Genomic DNA, 15,993 nt, shown 5'->3' with positions numbered 1-15,993 from the left:
CAGGAATCGCTTGTGTGGTCGTTGGGAAGTCAGGTCTCCTTTCGTTTTGGTAGGGGAACATCAGGATTACTCTCGAGGTGTGGAATGGGAACAGGGCCTCATCTAAAGTTGAGGCCATAAATTGTATTCTTCTCTCAAGTGGGGACAGCTATGTCAGGGAATGTCTTGAGTCGCATAAAGTGTGTCAAGTACCCGTTCGCGTTTATACCGGGAATGTGGGATTTCTCTTGATACTGTGCAGGGGAAATATTCCTCATCTCACCTTGAGTGTAGAATCTTGTGGTTTTTCTCGAATTGCGGCAGGAAGATAGGGTCCTTCTGGAGTTGGGACAGGGACCTGAGAAAATCGCTCATGTAGTACCTGGGAAATGACATCTCCTTTCGTTTTGGTAGGGGAATATCACGATTAGTCTCGAGTGGTGAAATGGGAATAGGACCTCATCTAAAGTGTCCATAAGTTGTGTTCTCCTCTCAAGTGGGGACATCTATGTCAGGGAATGTCTTGAGTCTCATAAAGGGTGTCATGTACCCTTTCGAGTTTCAATCGGGAATGTGGGATTTCTCTTGGGACTCTGCATGGGATATTTTCCTCATCTCACCTTGAGTGCAGAATCTTATGGTTTTTCTCGAGTTGCGGTGGGAAAATTTGGCTCCTTCTCGATTGCTACGGGTACCTCAGGAATTCACTAGTTTTGCCTCAAGTACCTCAGGTCTCCAAACGTGTTGAAAGGGAAACCTCGGGTTTCCAGTCTTTGCGTGGAATGTGATTTGGGCATCATCTTATGTTGAGTCCGTTAATTGTGTGTTCTTCTCCAGTGGGGACGGATTAGTCCCGGATCTTTGTGTGTCAAAGAATGGGTTTAAAGTACCCTTTCGAGTTTCAGGCGGGAATGAGTGATTTCTCTTGAGACTCTGCAGGAGAAATATTCCTCATTTCGCATTGAGGGGAGAATCTTCTGGTTTTTCTCCAGTTGTGGCTGGAAGCTTGGGGTCCCTTTCACGTTGCGACGGGGATCTTGGGAAATCCCTAGTGTTGCTCCAGGGAAGTCAGGTCATTTTTTCCTGTTGGAAAGGCTACTTTTGGATTTCTGTCGAGGCGGTGAATGTGAATTGGGCCTCATCTAGAGATGAGTCCGTTAACTGTGTGCTCCTCTCCAGTGGGGACAGCTTAGTAAAGTCCTTTTTGTGTCGCAGAAATAGTTTAAAGTGCCCGTTCGAGTTTAAAAGGGAATGTGGGATTTCTCTTGTGACTCTGTAGGGGAAATTTTCCTCATTTCACCATAAGTGAAGAATTTTGTGGTTTTTTTCGAGTTGTGGCGGAAGCATGGGGTCCATTTCTAATTACAACCGCAATGTCAGGGACACGATTGTTTTGTCCCTGGGAAGTCAGGTCTCCTTTCCTGTTGGAAAGGGTACTTCGGCATTTCTCTCGAGGCTCGAATGTGTATTGGGCTTAATCTAGGGATGAGTCCGTTAAATGTATTCTCCCCTCCAGTGGTGTCAGCTTAGTAATGGTCCTTTTAGTGTCGCCGAAAGAGTGTCAAGTGCCCATTCAAGTTTAAAATGGAATGTGGGGTTTCTCTTGAGACTCTGTAGGGGAAATTTTCCTCATCTAACTTTGAGTGCAGATTCTTGTGGTTTTTCTAGAGATGCGGCAGGAAGATTGGGGTCCTTCTGGAGTTCAGACAGGTACCTCAGGAACTCGCTCGTGTAGTCCCTGGAAAGTCAGTTCTGCTTTGGTTTTGGTAGGAGAACATCGGGATTACTCTCGAGGGGTGGAATAGGAATAGGGCATCATCTCAAGTTGAGTCAATAAACTGTGATCTCCTCTCAAGTGGAGACAGCTATGCCAGGAATGTCTTGATTGGCAAAAGGGTGTCAAGTACCCGTTCGAGTTTCAAGGGGAAATGTGGGATAACTCTTCTGACCCTGTAGGGGAAATTTTCCTCATCTAACCTTGACTGCAGAATCTTGTGGTTTTGCTCGAGTTGTTTTGGAAGCTTGGGGTCCTTCTCAAGTTGCGACAGGGGCCTCAGGAATTCGCTCCTGTAGTCCCTGGACAGTCAGGTCTCCTTTTGTTTTGGTAGGGGAACATCGTGATTACTCTCGAGGCGTGGAATGGGAATAGGGCCTCATAAAGTTGAATCCATTAATTGGTTTCTCCTCTCTAGTAGGGACAGCTATGTCAGGGATTGTCTTGAGTCACATAAAGGGTGTCAAGTACCCGTTTGCGTTTCAAGCGGCAATGTGGGATTTCTCTTGAGACTCTGCCGGGTAAATTTTTTTTCAATCTCACCTTGAGTGCTTAATCTTGTGGTTTTTCTCGAGTTGCGGCGGAAAGCTTGGGGTCCTTCTCGAGTTGCGACAGGGACCTCAGGAATTCGCTCGTGTAGTCCCTGGGAAGTCAGGTCTACTTTCGTTTTGGTAGGGCAACATCGGGATTACTCTTGAGGTGTGGAATGGGAATAGGGCCTAGTTTAAAGATGAGTCCATAAAACGTGTTCTCTTCTCAAGTGGGGACAGCTATGTCAGGGAATGTCTTGTGTCGCATAAAGGGTGTCAAGTAACTGTTCTCGTTTCAAACAGCAATGTGCAATTTCTTTTGAGACTGTGCAGGGGAAATTTTCCTCATCTCACCAAAAGTGCAGAATCGTGTGGGTTTTCTCAAGTTGTGGCAGGAAGCTTGGGTTCCTTCTCGAGTTGTTACAGGGACCTCAGGAACTCGATCTTGTAGTCCCTGGGATGTCAGGTCTCCTTTCGTTTTGGTAGGGGAACATCGGGATTACTCTCGAGGTGTAAATGGGAATAGGGCCAAATCTAAATTTGAGTTCATAAATTGTGTTCTCCTCTCAAGTGTGGACAGCTATGTCAGGGAATGTCTTGTGTCGCATAAAGGGTGTCAAGTATCTGATCGAGTTTCAGATGGGAATGTGGGATTTTTCTTGAAACTCTTCAGGGGAAATTTTCCTCATCTCACCTTGAGTGCAGAATCTTGTGTTTTGCTTGAGTTGTTGCGGAAGATTGGGGTCCTTCTCGAGTTGTGACAGCGGCCACAGGAACTCGCTCCTGTAGTCCCTGGGAAGTCAGGTCTCCGTTCATTTTGTTAGAGGGAACATCGGGATTCCTCTCGAGGCGTGGAATCTGAATAGGGCCTCATCTCAAGTGATTCCATAAATTGTTTTTTCCTCTCAAGTGGGGACAGCTATATCAGGGAATGTCTTGAGTCACATAAAGGGTGTCAAGTACCCGTTCTCGCTTCAAGCGGGAAAGTGGGAAATCTCTAGATACTCTGCAGGGAAATTTTCCTCATCTCACCATGAGTGCAGAATCTTGTGCTTTTTCTCAAGTTGAAGTGGGAATCTTGGGGTCCTTCTCGAGTTGCCACAGAAACCTCAGGAACTCCCTCGTGTAGTTCCTCGGAAGTGAGGTCTCCTTTAGTTTTGTTAGGGGAACATCGGGATTTTCTAGAGGCGTTGTGACAGGGATCTCAGGAATTCGCTCGTGTTGCCCCAGGGAACTCAGGTCTCCTTTCCAGTTCGAAAGGGTACTTCGGGATTTCACTCGAGGCATCGAATGTGAATTGGGCCTCATCTAGAGATGAGTCTGTTAATTGTTTGCTCCTCTCCATTGGGGACGGCTTAGTAAGGGTCCTTTTTGTGTCACAGAAATAGTGTCAAGTGCCCGTTTGAGTTTAAAAGGGAATGTGGGATTTCTCTTGAGACTCTGCAGGGGAAATTTTCCTCATCTCACCTTGAGTGCAGAGTCTTGTGGTTTTTCTACAGTTGCAGCGGAAATTTGGGGTTCTTTTCGACTTACAACCTGCATCCCAGGGACAAGCTCGTGTTGTCCCTGGGAAGTCAGGTTTCTTTCCTCTGGTAGGGGAAATTCAAAATTACTATTGAGGAGTGGAATGAGATTAGGGCCTTATTTAAAGTTGAGTCCATAAATTGTGTTCTCCTCTCAAGTGGGGACAGCTATGTCAGGGAATGTCTTGGGTCTCATAAAGGGTGTCAAGTATCTGTTCGCTTTTCAAGCGGGAATGTTCGATTTCTCTTGAAACTGTGCAGGGGAAATTTTCCTCATCTCACGTTGAGTGCAGAATCGAGTGGGTTTTCTTGAGTTGCGGCGGGAAGCTTGGGTTCCTTCTCGAGTTGCTACAGGGATCAGGAAATCGATCGTTTAGTCCCTGAAGTCAGGTCTCCTTTCATTTTGGTAGGGGATCATCGGGATTACTCTCGAGGCGTGAAATGGGAATAGGGCCTCATCTAAATTTAAGTTCTTAAATTGTGTTCTCCTCTCAAGTGGGGACAGCTATGTCATGGAATGTCTTGAGTCGCATAAAGGATGTCAAGTATCCGTTCGAGTTTCAAGCAGGAATGTGTGATTTCGCTTGAGACTCTGCAGCGGAAATGTTCCTCAACTCGCATTGAGGCGAGAATCATGTGGTTTTTCTCGTTTTACTGCTTGAAGCTTGGGGTCCCTTACGGGTTGTGAGGTGATATCAGGAACTCGCTCGTGTAGTCCCTGGGAAGTCATGTCTCCTTGGGTTTTGGTAGGGGATTTCGAGATTACTCTCAAGGCATGAAATGGGAATAAGGCCTCCTCTAAAGTTGAGTCCATAAAATTTGTCCTCCTCTCATGTGGCGTCAGCTATGTCGCGGAATGTGTTGAGTCTCATAAAGGGTGAATTGTACCCTTTTGAGTTTCAAGCGGGAATGTGGGATTTCTCTTGAGACTCTGCAGGGGAAATTTTCCTCATCTTGCCTTGAGTGCAGAATCTTGTGGTTTTTCTCGAATTGCGGCGGGAAGCTTTGGGTCCTTTTCGAGTTGCGACAGAGACCGCAGTTACTCGCTGGTCATGCCCCAGGGAAGTCAGGTCTCCTTGCGTCTTGGAAGGAAAACTTGGGCATTATTCTCCAGGCGTGGAATGGCAATTGGGAGTCATCTAGAGATGAGTCCTTAAATTGTGTGCTCCTCTCCAGTAGGGACGGCTTAGTCAGGGAACTTTTATGGTTGTAGAAAGGGTGTCAAATACCCTTTCGAATTTCAAGCGGTAATGTGGGTTTTCCCTTGAGAGTTTGCAGCAGAAAATTCCTCATCTCGCAATCATGGGGGAATCTCGTGGTTTATATCGAGTTGCGGGGAGAAGCTTGTAATCCCTCTCGAGTTGAGAAAGTGAGGTGAGAACCTAGCTCTTTTTACTTCAGGGAGGTCAGGTCACTTTTCTTTTTGCCAGGAGAGCTTCGAGATTACACTCGGGGTGTAGAATGGGAATACGGCCTCATCTAAAATTGAATCCATAAATTGTGTTATTCTCTCCAGTGGGGAGAGCTATGCCAAGGAATGTCTTGGGTCGCATATAGTGTGTTAGGTCCTGGTTCGAGTTTCAAGCGGAAATGTGGGATTTCTCTTGAGACTTAGCATGGGAAAATTTTCCTCATCACACCTTGAGTGCACAATCTTGTGGTTTGTCTCGAGTTGCAGCGGGAAGCTTGGGGTCCTTCTCGAGTTGCGACGGGGACCTCAGAAACTCGCCCGTGTTATCCAGGGATGGCAGGTCTCCAATCGTGGTGGAAGGGGAACCTCGGGATTCCATTCGTGGCGTGGAATCTGCTTTACTTCTCATTTTGTGTTGAGTCCGATAATTGTGTGCTCCTCTCCAGAGGGGACTGCTTAGTCAGGGATCTTTTTGTGTTGCAGAAAGGGTTTCAAGTACCCTGTCGAGTTTCAAGCAGGAATGTGTGATTTCTCTTGAGACTTTGCAGCAGAAATATTCCTCCTCTCGCATTGAGGGGAGAATGTTGTGGTTTTTCTCGTTTTGCGGCTTGAAGCTTGGGGTCCCTTTCGGATTGTGAGGTGATATCAGGAACTCACTCGTGTAGTCCCTGGGAAGTCAGGTCTCCTTTCGTTTTGGTAGGGTGTTTTGGGATTACTCTCGAGGCATGGAATGGGAATACGGCCTCATCTAATGTTGAGTCCATAAATTTTGTTCTCCTCTCATGTGGCGACAGCTATGTCACGGAATGTCTTGAGTCTCATAAAGGGTGTCATGTACCCTTTCGAGTTTCAAGCTGGAATGTGGGATTTCTCTTGGTACTCTGCATGGGATATTTTCCTCATCTCACCTTGAGTACAGAATCTTATGGTTTTTCTCGAGTTGCGGTGGGAAACTTTGGCTCCTTCTCAATTGCTACGGGGAAATCAGGAATTCCCACATTTTGCCCCAGGGAGGTCAGGTCTCCAATCGTGTTGGAGGTGAATCTCGGGATTCCAATCATGGTGTGAAATGTGATTTGGGCATCATCTTCTGTTGAGTCCATTAATTGTGTTTTCCTCTCCAGTGGGACGGATTAGTCAGGGATCTTTGTGTGTCAAAGAATGGGTTTCAAGTACCCTTTCGAGTTTCAAGCGGGAAAGTGTGATTTCTCTTGAGACTCTGCAGCAGAAATATTCCTTATCTCACATTGAGGTGAGAATCTTCTGGTTTTTCTCGAGTTGCGGCTGGAAGTTTGGGGTCCCTTTCAGGTTGCGACGGGGATCTCAAGAAATCGCTCGTGTTGCCCCAGCGAAGTCAGGTCTCCTTTCCTGTTGGAAAAGCTACTTTGGGATTTCTCTCGAGGCTGAGAATGTGAATTGGGACTCATCTAGAGATGAGTCCGTTAATTCTGTGCTCCTCTCCAGTGGGGACAGCTTAGTAAGGGTCCTTTTTGTGTCGCAGAAATAGTGTCAAGTGCCCGTTCGAGTTTAAAAGGGAATGTGGGATTTCTCTTGAGACTCTGCAGGGGAAATTTTCCTCATCTCAATTTGAGTGCAGAATCTTGTGGTTTTTCTCGAGATGCGGCGGGAAGACAGGGGTCATTCTCGAGTTGGGACAGGGACCTCAGGAACTCGCTCTTATAGGCCCTGGAAAGTCAGTTCTGCTTTGGTTTTGGTAGGATGACATCGGGATTACTCTCCAGGGGTGCAATTGGAATAGGGCATCATCTCAAATTAAATCCATAAACTGTGTTCTCCTCTCAAGTGGAGACAGCTATGCCAGGGAATGTCTTGATTCACAAAAGGGTGTCAAGTACCCGTTCGAGTTTCAAGGGGAAATGTGGGATAAATCTTATGACCCTGTCAGGGAAATTTTACTCATCTCACCTTGACTGCAGATACTTGTGGTTTTGCTCGAGTTGTGGCCGAAGCTTGGGGTCCTTCTCAAGTTGGGACAGGGTCCTCAGGAACTCGCTCATGAAGTACCTGAGAAGTCAGGTCTCATTTCGTTTTGGTAGGGGAACATCAGGATTACTCTCAGGGGGTGGAATGGGAATAAGGCCTCATAAAGTTGAGTCCATTAATTAGATTCTCCTCTCGAGGGTGGACAGCTATTTCAGGGAATGTCTTGAGTCACATAAAGGGTGTCAAGTACCCGTTCGCATTTCAAGCGGGAATGTGGGATTTCTCTTGGGACTCTGCAGGGGAAATGTTCCTCATTTCACCTTGATGCAGAATCTTGTGATTTATCTAGAGCTGCGGCGGGATGCTTCGGGTCCCTCTCGAGATGCTAGAGGGACCTCAGGAATTCACTCATGTAGTCCCTGGGAAGTCAGGTCTCCTTTCGTTTTGGTAGGGGAACATCGGGGTTACTCTCGAGGCTTGGAATGGAAATAGAGCCTCATCTAAAGTTGAGTCCATAAATTGTGTTCTCCTCTCAAGTGGGGACAGCTATGTCAGGGAATGTCTTGAGTCTCATAAAGGGTGTCAAGTACCCGTTCGCGTTTCAAGCAGGAATGTGGGATTTCTCTTGAGACTCTGCAGGGGAAATTGTCCTCATCTCACCTTGAGTGCAGCATTTGTGTTTTCTCTAGAGTTTTGGAGGGAAGCTTGTGTCCTTCTCTAGTTATGACAGGGACTTCAGGAACTCGCTCATGTAGTCCCTGGGAAGTCAGGTCTCCTTTCCTTTTGGTACGGGAACATCGGGGTACTCTCTAGGCTTGGAATGGGAATAGGGCCTAATCTAAATTGAGTCCATAAACTGTGTTCTTTTCTCAAGTGGAGCCAGGTATGTCAGGGAATGTCTTGAGTCGCATAAAGGGTGTCATGTACCCGTTCGCTTTTCAAGCGGGAATGTGGGATTTCTCTTGAGAATCTGCTTGGGGAAATTTTCATCATCTCACCTTGCGTGCCAGATCTTGTGGTTTCTCTCGAGTTGCGGCGGGAAGGTTGGGCCCATTCTTGATTTGGGACAGGGACCTCAGGAACTCACTCGTGAAGTCCCTGGGAGTCAGGTTTCCTTTTTTTTTTTTTTTTTTTGATAGGGGAATATCGGGATTACTCTCGAGGCGTGGAATGGGAATATGGCCTCATCTAAAGTGAGTCTATAAATTTTGTTCCCCTCTCAAAACGGGACAAATATGTCAGGGAATGTCTTGAGTCGCATAAAGGGTGTCAAGTTCCCATTCGCGTTTCAAGCGGGAATGTGGGATTTCTCTTGAAACTCTGAGGGGAAATTTTCCTCATCTCACCTTGAGTGCCGAAACTTGTGGTTTTTCTCTAGTTGCGACAGCGACCTCGGGTACTCGCTCTTGTATCCCTGGGAATTCATGTCTCCTATCGTTTTCATAGGGGAACCTCCGGATTACTCTCGAGGCATAGAATTTGAATAGGGCCTCATCTAAATTTGAGTCCATAAATTGTGTTCTCCTCTCAAGTGGGAATAGCTATGTCAGGGAATGTCTTGAGTCGCATAACCGGTGTCAAGTACCCGTTCGCGTTTCAAGCGAGAATGTGGGATTTCTCTTGAGACTCTGCTGGGGAAATTTTTCTCATTTCACCTTGAGTGCAGAATCATGTGGTATTTCTTGACTTGCGGCGGGAAGCTTGGGGTCCTTCTCAAGTTGTGACAAGGACCTCAGGAATTCCCTCGTGTAGTCCCTGGGAAGTCAGGTCTCCTTTCGTTTTGGTAGGGGAACAACGGGATTACTCTTGAGGCGTGGAATGGGAATAGGGCCGCTTCTAAAGGTGAGTCCATTAATTGTGTTCTCCTCTCAAGTACGGACATCTACATCAGGGAATGTGTTGAGTTGCATAAAGGGTGTCAAGTTCCCGTTCGCGTTTTAAGCAAAAATGTGGGATTTCTCTTGAGACTATGCAGGGGAAATTTTCCTCATCTCACCTTGAGTGCAGAATCTTGTGGTTTTTCTCGAGATGCGGCCAGAAACCTGGTGGCCTCCTAGAGTTGCGACAGGGAACTCAGGAACCTGCTCGTGTAGTCTCTGGGATGTTAGTTCTCCTTTTCTTTTGGTAGGGGAACATCGGTATTACTCTCGAGGTGTGGAGTTGGGATAGGGCCTCATCTAAATTTGACGATAAAATGTGTTCTCCTCTCAAGTGGGGACAGCTATATAAGGGAATGTCTTGAGTCGCATAAAGCGGGTCAAGAACCCATTCCCGATTCAAGTGGGAATGTGGGATATCCCTTGAGACTCTGCAGGGAAAAATTTCCTCATCTCACCTTGAGTGCAGAATCTTGTGGTTTTCCTTGAGTTGAAGCGGGAAGCCTCGGGTCCTTCTCAAGTTGTCACAGAGAGCTCAAGAACTTGTGCGTGTAGTACCTGGGATGTCAGGTCTAATTTCGCTTTGGTAGGGGAACACCAGGATTACTCTAGAGGCGTGAAATGAGAATAGGGCCGCATCTAAAGTCAATCCATAAATTGTGATCTTCTCTCAAGTGGGGAAATCTATGTCAGGGAATGTATTGCGTCGCATAAAGGGTGTCAAGTACCCGTTCGCGTTTCAAGCGGGAATATGGGATTTCTCTTGAGACTCTGCAGGGGAAATTTTCCTCATCTCACATTGAGTGCAGAATCTAGTGGTTCTTCTCGAGTTGCGGCGGCAAGCTTGGGGTCACTCTCGAGTTGCCACAGGGACCTCAGGAACTCGCTCGTGTAGTCCCTGCGAAGTTAGTTTTCCTTTCATTTTGGTAGGGGAACATCGGGATTACTCTTGAGGCGTGGAATGGGAAGAGGGCCGCATCTAAAGTTGACTCCATATATTGTGTTCCCCTCTCAAGTGCAGACAGCTATGTCAGGGAATGTCTTGAGTCGCATAAAGGGTGTCAAGTACCCATTCGCGTTTCAAGCACGAATGTGGGATATCCCTTGAGACTCTGCAAGGGAAATTTTCCGCATCTCACCTTGAGTGCCGAATCTTGTGGTTTATCTAGAGCTGCAGCGGGATGCATCGTGTCCCTCTCGTGATGCTACAGGGACGTCAGGAATTCGATCGTGTAGTACCTGGGAAGTCAGGTCTCCTTTCCTTTTGGTAGGGGAACATCGGGGTTACTCTCGAGGCTTGGAATGGGAATAGAGCCTCATCTAGAGTTGAATCCATAAATTGTGTTCTCCTCTCAAGTGGGGACAGCTATGTCAGGGAATGTCTTGAGTCACGTAAAGGGTGTCAAGTACCCTTTTGCCTTTTAAGCGGGAATGTGGGATTTCTCTTGAGACTCTGCAGGGGAAATTTTCCTCATCTCACCTTGAGTGCAGAATCTTGTCTTTTCTCTCAAGTATTGGCAGGAAGCTTGTCGTCCTTCTCTAGTTATGACAGGGACTTCTGGAACTCGTTCGTGTAGTCCCTGGGAAGTCAGGTCTCCTTTCGTTTTGGTAGGGGAACATGGGGTACTCTCGAGGCGTGGAATGGGAATAGGACCTCATCTAAAGTGAGTCCATAAATTGTTTTCTTTTCTCCAGTGGGGCCAGCTATGTCAGGGAATGTCTTGAGTCGCATAAATTGTGTCAAGTAACCGCTTGCATTTCATGCGGGAATGGTGGATTTCTCTTGAGACTCTGCAGTGGAAATTTTCCGCATCCCACCTTGAGTGCTGAAGCTTGCGGTTTATCTAGAGTTGCCACGGAATGCTTCGGTTCCCTCTCCAGATGCTACAGAGACCTCAGGAATTCGATCGTGTAGTCGCTGGGAATTCAGATCTCCTTTCGTTTTGGTAGGGGAACATCGGGATGACTCTCGAGTCTTGGAATGGGAATAGAGCCTCATCTAAAGTTGAGTCCCTAAATTGTGTTCTCCTCTCAAGTTGGGACAGCTATGTCAGGGAATGTCTTGAGTCTCTTAAAGGGTGTCAAGTACCCGTTCGCTATTCAAGCGGGAATGTGTGATTTCTCTTGAGACTCTGCAGGGGAAATTTTCCTCATCTCACCTTGAGTGCAGAATCTAGTGTTTTCTCACGAGTTTTTGCGGGAAGCTTCTGGTCCTTCTCTAGTTATGACAGGGACTTCAGGAACTTGCCTGTGTAGTCCCTGGGAAGTCAGGTCTCCTTTCGTTTTGGTAGGGGAACATCGGGGTACTCTTGAGGCGTGGAATGGGAAAAGAGCCTCATCTAACGTGAGTCCAAAAATTTTTTCTCCTCTCAAGAGGGGGCAGATATGTCAGGGAATGTCTTGAATCGCATAATAGGTGTCAAGTACCGGTTCGCTTTTCAAGCGGGAATGTGGGATTTCTCCTGACACTCTGCAGGGGAAATTTTCTTCATCTCACCATGAGTGAAAAATCTTGTGGTTTTTTTTCTCGAGTTGTGGTGGAAGCTTGGGGTACTTTTCGAATTACACCGGGCACCTCAGGAACAGGCTTGTGTTGTTCCTGGGAAGTCAGGTCTCCTTGCCTCTGGTAGGGGAACATAGGGATTACTCTCGAGGCATGGAATAGGAATAGGGCCTCATCTAAAGTGAGTCCATAAATTGTGTTCTTTTCTCAAGTGGGGCCTGCTATGTTAGGGAATGTCTTGAATCGCAGAAAGGGTGTCATGTACCCTTTCACGTTTCAAGCGGGAATGTGGTATTTCTCTTGACACTCTGCAGGGGAAATTTTCCTCATCTCACCATGAGTGAAAAATCTTGTGGTTTTTTCTCAAGTTGCGGTGGAAGCTTGGGGTAATTTTCGAATTACACCGGGCACCTCAGGAACAGGCTTGTGTTGTTCCTGGGAAGTCAGGTCTCCTTGTCTCTGGTAGGGGAACATCGGGATTACACTCGAGGCATGGAATCGGAATAGGGCCTCATCTAAAGTGAGTCCATAAATTGTGTTCTTTTCTCAAGTGGGGCCTGCTATGTTAGGGAATGTCTTGAATTGCAGAAAGGGTGTCATGTACCCTTTCACGTTTCAAGAGGGAATGTGGGATTTCTCTTGACACTCCGCAGGGGAAACTTTCCTCATCTCGCCTTGAGTGCCAAATCTTGAGATTTTTCTCGAGTTGCGGCGGGAAGATTGGGGTCCTTCTCGAGTTGCGACAGGGACCTCAGTTACTCGCTCATGTAGTCCCTGGGAAGTCAGGTTTCCTTATTTTTTGGTAGGGGAATATCAGGATTACTCTCGAGGCATGGAATGGGAATATGGCCTCATCTAAAGTGAGGCCATAAATTTTGTTCTCCTCTCAAGAGGGGACAGATATGTCAGGGAATGTCTTGAGTGGCATAAAGGGTGTCAAGTACCGGTTCTCGTTTCTAGCGGGAATGTGGGATTACTCTTGAGACTCTGCAGGGGAAATTTTCCTCTGCTCACCTTGAGTGCATAATCGTGTTATTTTTTTTGAGTTGCAGCGGGAATCTTAATGTCCTTCTCCAGATGCGACAGGAACCTCAGGAACTCACTAGTGTAGTCCTTGGGAAGACAGGTTTCCTTTCATTTTGGTAAGGGAACATCAGGATTACTCTCGAGGCAAGGAATGGAAATAGGGCCTCATATAAAGTTGAGTCCATAAATTTTGTTCTCCTCGCAAACGGGGACAGCAAAGTCAGGTAATGTCTTCAGTCGCATAAAGGGTGTCAATGTCAAGTTCTCGTTCGTGTTTCAAGCGGTAATGTGGGATTTCTCTTGAGACTCTGAGGGGAAATTGTCCTCATCTCACCTTGAGTGCAGAATCTTGTGGTTTTTCTCGAGTTGCGACAGGGACCTGAGTTACTCGCTCGTGTAGTCCCTGGGAATTCAGGTCTCCTTTCTTTTTCGTAGCGGAACCTCCGGATTACTCTCGAGGCACGGAATTTGAATATGGCCTCATCTAAAGTTGAGTCCAGAAATTGTGTTCTCCTCTCAAGTGGGGACAGCTATTTCAGGGAATGTCTTGAGTCGCATAAAGGATGTCAAGTACCCGTTCGCCTTACAAGCAAGAATGTGGGATTTCTCTTGAGCCTCTGCTGGGGAAATTTTTCTCATCTCACCTTGAATGCAGAATCCTGTGGTTTTTCTCGAGATGCGGCGAGAAGCCTGGCGTCCTCCTGAAGTTGTGACAGGGGCCTCAGTAACTCGCTCATATACTCCCTGGGAAGAAAGGTCTCCTTTCATTTTGGTAGGGGAACAATGGGATTACTCTCGAGGCGTGGAATATGAATAGGGCCTCATCTAAAGTTGAGTCCATAAATTGTGTTCTCCTCTCAAGTGGGGACAGCTATGTCAGGGAATGTCTTGAGTCGCATAAAGGGTGTCAAGTACCCGTTCGAGTTTCAATCAGGAATGTGGGATTTCTCTTGAGACTCTGCAGGGGAAATTTTCCTCATCATACCTTGAGTGCAGAATCTAGTGGTTCTTCTCGACTTGCAGCGGCAAGCTTGGGGTCACTCTCGAGTTGCGACTGGGACCTCAGGAACTCGCTCATGTAGTCCCTGGGAAGTCAGTTTTCCTTTTTTTTTTTGTTAGGGAAATATTGGGATAACTTTCGAGGCGTGGAAAGGGAAGAGGGCCTCATCTAAAGTGAGTCCATAAATTTTGTTCTCCTCTCAAGAGGGGACAGATATGTCAGGGAAAGTCTTGAGTCACATAAAGGGTGTCAAGTACCCGTTCGAATTTCAAGCGGGAATGTGAGATTTCTCTTGAGATTCTGCAGGGGAAATTTCCTCATCTCACGTTGAGTGCAGAATCTTGTGTTTTTTCTCGAGTTGCGGCGCCAAGCTTGGGGTCCTTCTCGAATTGTGACAGGGAACTCAGGAACTCGCTTGTGTAGTCCCTGGGAAGTCACGTTTCCTTTCGTTTTGGTAGGGTAACATCGGCATTACTTTCGAAGCGTAGATTGGGAATAGTGAGTCTTCTAAAATGGATGCATTCATTGTGGTCTCCTCTCAAGTGGGGACACCTATGTCAGGTTATGTCTTGAGTCGCATAAAGGGTGTAAATTACACGTTCGTTTCAAGTGGGAATGTGGGATTTCTCTTGAGACTCTGCAGGGGAAATTTTCCTCATCTCAACTTGAATGCCGAATTTTTTGGTTTATCTAGAGCTGCGGCCGGAAACTTGGGGTCCTACTCGATTTGCGACAGGGAACTCAGGAATCGCTTGTGTGTTCGCTGGGAAGTCAGGTCTCCTTTCGTTTTAGTAGGGAAACATCAGGATTACTCTCGAGGCGTGGAGTGGGAATAGGGCCTCATTAAAAGTTGAGTCTATAAATTGTGTTCTCCTCTCAAGTGGGGACAGCTATGTCAGGGAATGTCTTGAGTCGCATAAAGGGTGTCAAGTACCCGGTCGATTTCAAGCAGGAATGTGGGATTTCTCTTGAGACTCTGCAGGGGAAATTTTCCTAATCTCACCTTGAGAGTAGAATCTTGTGGTTTCTCTGGAGTTTCGGCGCCAAGCTTGGGGTCCTTCTCAAATTGCGACAGGGACTTCAGGAACTCGCTCGTGTAGTCCCTGGTAAGTCAGGTCTCCTTTCGTTTTGGTACGGTAACATCGGGATTACTCTCGAGGCATATAATGGAATAGGGAGTCTTCTAAAATGAGCCCATTCATTGTGGTCTGCTCTCAAGTGGGGACAGCTATGCCAGGGTATGTTTTGAGTCGCATAAAGGCTGTAAGTTACACGTTCGCGTTTCAAGCTGGAATGTGGGATTTCTCTTGAGACTCCGAAGAGATAATTTTCCTCATCTCACCTTGAGTGCAGAATCTTGTGTATTTCTTGAGTTCCGTTGGGAAGCTTAGGGTCCTTCTTGAGTTACAAGAGGGACCTCAGGAACTCACTCGTGTAGTCCCTTGTAAGTCAGGTGTCCATTCATTTTGTTTGTTGGACATCAGGATTACTCTCGAGGTGTGGAATGGGAATAGGGCCTCATCTAAAGTTGAGTCCATAAACTGTGTTCTCCTCTCAGGTGGGGACAGCTGTCAGGGAAAGTCTTGAATCGCATAAAGGGTGTCAAATATCCGTTCGTGTTTGAATCGGGAATGTGGGATTTCTCTTGATACTCTGCACGGGAAATTTTCCTCATTTCACCTTGAGTGCCGAATCTTGTGCTTTATCTAGAGCTGCGCAGGAAACTTGAGGTCCTAGTCGAGTTGGGGCAGGGAATTCAGGAATCTCTTGTGTGGTCTCTGGGAAGTCAGGTATCCTTTCTTTTAGGTAGTGGAACATCGGGATTACTCTCGAGGCGTGGAATGGGAACAGGGCCATATCTAAATTTGAGGCCATAAATTGTGTTCTTTCTCAAGTGAGAACAGTTATGTCAGGGAATGTCTTGAGTCGCATACAGTGTGTCAATTACCCATTTGCGTTTATACCGGGAATGTGGGATTTTCGTTGATACTGTGCAGGGGAAATATTCCTCATCCTACCTTGAGGGCAGAATCTTGTGGTTTTTCTCGAGTTGCTGCAGGAAGCTAGGGTCCTTCTGGAGTTGGGACAGGGATCTGAGGAAATCACTCGTGTAGTACCTGGGAAGTCAGGTCTCCTTTCGTTTTGGTAGGGGAGCATCACGATTACTCTCGAGTGATGAAATGGTAATAGGACCTCATCTAAAGCGAGTCCATAAATTGTGTTCTCCTCTCAAGTGGGAACAGTTATGTCAGGGAATGTCTTGAGTCGCATAAAAGGTGTCAAGTACCCGTTCGCGTTTCAAGCGGTAATGTGGGATTTCTCTTGAGACTCTGCAGGGGAAATTTTACTCATCTCACCTAGAGTGAAGAATCTTGTGGTTATTCTCGAGTTGTATCGGGAAACTTGCGGTCTTTCTCGATTTGTTA

Source organism: Moschus berezovskii, chromosome 10 (genome assembly GCF_049115385.1).
Source record: "Moschus berezovskii isolate FMDL1 chromosome 10, NW_MosBer_1.0, whole genome shotgun sequence".
Taxonomy (NCBI): Eukaryota; Metazoa; Chordata; class Mammalia; order Artiodactyla; family Moschidae; genus Moschus; species Moschus berezovskii.
This window is presented reverse-complemented; position numbering follows the sequence as displayed.